We start from the raw sequence: 3,977 nt of genomic DNA on the forward strand, positions 1-3,977 counted from the left end.
AATTTGGTCATGCATAGTCGTGTGTGGGAGAACGGCCTTGTTCTTAGGAGATATGTGGTGAAGTATTCAGAGGTGAAGGGTCACATATTTGTAACTAACTCCATGGTTCCGCAAAAGCAAACAGAGAGATAGATCGGGAGGAAGGGGGAGAGAGAGAGAGGTCAAATAATAACAGTTGGTGAATCTGACAGTTCATCGCACTGTTCCTGCAACTTCTCTGTACACTGGACATTTCTCCAAATAAAAAGTCTGGGGGAACACACACCCAGAGTGAAATATCAAAATGAGAAGGGTCTTAAGGACCCTGTGGCCCACCCCCCACCTGCCCTTTCTTGGAAGAGGACCCTGAGAAGGGAAGGCTGTGGCCCGTGGTCACACAGTGAACAGCAGCTTAACCTGCCCCACTTGGTTGGAGTCCCAAGAGCAGGAGGGGGCCACCAAATAAGTGTCATCTCAGTTCTTCTCTCTGCTCCCCCAGCCCCCCAACACTACGCCCCCTGAGGCCGCCTTACCGTCCTGCAAGAAGTAAGCAGCCCCCATGGAGTCTGGGGAGAAACCCACCTCTCCCTCTCCAAAGAAACTGGCAGCTCCCTCAACCTGTACTGCCCACCGTGCCGGAAGAGACATCCCCCCTCCCAAGGTGCAGGCAGGATCAGACAGGAGGGGAGGAAAGGGAGGCTCAGAGAAAAGCGGACAGGAATTGTAACTTTGTCTTCTGGAAAGCAACTCGGCCCTCACAAGCAGATCCAAACCCCAGGAAGGAGATGAGGCCCAGGTCAGTGACTGGTCAAAATCAACGCCCCTGGGCCAGTCCCTTGCCAGGGCGGGGGGCAGCAGACGACAGGTTGCTGGACCTGGGACCCAGCCCCCTGGAGGGTGAGGGGCCTCTGGTGAGCTGGAGCTCACAGTCCAGAGCTCACGAGCAACTGTGCTGACCACAGGAGCGCCCCAGGCAGACAAAATCTGCCCCCAGTTTTGGCTTCAGTTTCAGCCTTTGTCCATTTCTGCGCCAGGTCTGGGCCTCCCTGAGTTCATGGGTGTGTGGCCGTGGACGGTGGTCACACAGCCAAGAAAGAGCCAACGCCAGTGCGAGTCCAGGCCTGGCGGGCAGGTCACTGTCTAGGGAAGTTTCCAGATGTAACCAGGAATGAAATCTCCTTTTGTGCTTTACAAGTTGAAATGTGTCAGTGGGTTGAGGCGTAAATGCAGACAGCATTTATTATAGCGAGAGCAACATGCTTCAATAATTAATGCTGTGAATGATGTTAAATTTTACTTACAGAAACCATTATGAAGGAATTCAAACAGATAAATAAGGAAGGAAATGGACAGTTAAGATGATCTTAAGAGAGGCAGTAATCACATGGTAACTTTAGGAGAAAAGCTATTTCCTTTTTGAGTCTACAGATACATATAATAATTTAAGTGACAATACAGGGCAGAAAAATAGGTTCCATCCTAATTCTGATTTTGTAGGATTGTTTGGTGGACTTGCGTTTATAGCCTTAATCTAAACATATTTAAGTTTTATTTGTTTAATGCGATTTAGGCCATGAATCTCTCTAGGAAAAGCCCTGTGTGGGAATTCTTCACAGCTTGTGAGGATGATTAAAAGGAGAAAGCCAGGGGCCAGCCCAGTGGCATCATGGTTAAGTTTGTGCGCTCCGCTTCGGCGGCTCGGGGTTGCAGGTTCAGATCCCAGGCATGGACCTATGCACTGCTTGTCAAGCCGTGCTGTGGCGACATCCCATATAAAGTAGAGGAAGATGGGCACAGATGTTAGCCCAGGGCCAATCTTCCTCAGCAAAAAGAGGAGGATTGGCAACAGATGTTAGCTCAGGGCTAGTCTTCCTCCCCCGCAAAAAGGAGAAAGCCAACTTAGTCACCTCCAAATTCCACAAGGAGAAGAAACTCCGACATCACACGTCTACATCCCTGACACTCATCGTCGATCCAGGTGTAATAAAGGACACAAGGAAAATCAGAAGCAACTGGGGGAGGTGAGGAGGTTCAGGATGATCTTCTGCTCCGCAGGCCGCCGTGGAAGGTGTCCTGGGAGAAGGGCACCTGTGCTGTGGCCAAGAAAGCACCACCAGTGGGACCATAACCCAGCACCCGTCACGCATGCTAAAGTCAAGCTTTCTGATTTGATTACTTCCTTTTTATATTAAATCGTGATCCTTAAAACTGCAATAATACCTAAGTCATCTGCTGTCACGCTGACCCTTGTATTCTATGGTGGTAGATCCCTCTCTCCATCTTGTCCCCAGTTCCCTTTTAAAACCAGCCAGTCACTCCCCTACCTGCCTACATCCTCCAGGGCTCTCCGCATCCCCCATCTCTCCCCACATCCCCGCTCCCTGTCCCCCACCGCCTCCCCCCCACCTCACATCACACCGCTCTGCCTCCTGCTCCAGCTGTGTCAGCCCCTCTGGCCTTGCTGACTCTGCATCTGTCCACCGCTTCCCACCTCCAGGCTCTGCCCAGATCCTTCTGCCAGGAACACATCGTCGACTGCAGGCCAGCTGGTCAGAGTACGGGGGGCTCACATCTGGGTCCAAGACCATTCCAGGAGGGCAAGGCCAAAGAGTGTCCCTGGCGCCAGCAGTGTTACTGAACCAGGTTTATTTCTGCCTGTCGCCCGGAAAGCCAAACATTGAGATGACGAGATTGGAGCAGAGAGAGGGTTTAATCACAAGACAGCCAAGTGAGGAAACGGGAGAATGAGCCTCAAACCTGCTTTCTCGAAAACAGGGACTCAGGGATATTTATGGCGTAGGGGGCAAGGTGGTCTGAAGTGTGGAGACAGATGATTGGAGGCGAGGAGAGGTGAGGTAATTGATGATCTGCACAAGTGTAGTCAGACTTCGTGCCTCTTCTGAGGACGCATGTTCACAAAATGGCGGCGTTAGCATGATCTGAGGGTGGAGTTTTTAACCTCTTAACATCAAAAGGTCGCTTATCGGACATCTGCGTGGGCCCAGTGATGGGCAGACAAGGGGCTCTAATTCCTGAAAAACAGCTTTAACACCCATTACCATGGTGACCCAGGCTCCAGGGAGATGTTATCTCTAGGAACCTAGTGGGAGTCAGATAGCATATTGCCTAATCAGCACAGTTAACAATGGGTGGGAAACAACTAAAACCTATAATCAGCAATTGCAAAAAGGAAAAAAACTTTAATTCCTAACTACTTAATCACCAATGGCTAACTGTTTGCGGGTTTCAGCAGGGGCCTAAACACAGGAGGTGCCCCTGTCTGCTGAATTCGCTCTTTTCACAAGTATTTATTGAACAACTACCATGTGCCAGGCTCTGTGGTGGGCTCCAACCGTGCAGGGGACTTCAAAGCAGAGTCCTGTCCTCCGGGGGCCCACAGTCCACTGGGATGGGCTGGGGGCAGATCATCCCGGAGGGAGCACACAGGATGACGCCAGCTCAACGCTAAGTGCTAGGAAGACCACGGGGGCTGCCTGGAGACCCGGTCCGGGGGCCCCTGGTGAGGAGGGAACATTTGACCTGATACCACAACAATAAGCAAGGGCCCGCCCTGAGGCGGCTGGGGATTGTGTTCCAGAGAGAGGGCACAGCATGTTCAAAGGCCTGGAGATGGGCCCAAGATGAGCAGTTTCAAGAACAAGAAGGCCTTTTGGGGCCCAGCAACGAGCTCAGCGATGCGATGTGACATCAGGCCAGGCGGGGCCTGCAGACCGTGGAGGCCGCGGTGAAGTTTCCGGATTTTATTTTAGATCCATCAAGGGGGGGCGCCTTCCTCTTCCCTTTATGGTGCTAAACGAGGCCCAGAGAGGGCCAGCGTTCCACGCGGGGCCACACCGTGGGCTGCGGCGCAGCCGCGGGCTCCGGGGCGCCTCTGCCGGCGGCCCCCCATTGACCGCGCAGCGGCGGCCGCCGCAGGGGTCTCCGGCGCGCCTCCCGGCGGAGGCGGCCCGGCCCCGCCCCGCGCCCCGCCCCCTCGG

This window comes from Diceros bicornis, chromosome 25 (assembly GCF_020826845.1).
Source record: "Diceros bicornis minor isolate mBicDic1 chromosome 25, mDicBic1.mat.cur, whole genome shotgun sequence".
In the NCBI taxonomy this organism is placed as follows: Eukaryota; Metazoa; Chordata; class Mammalia; order Perissodactyla; family Rhinocerotidae; genus Diceros; species Diceros bicornis.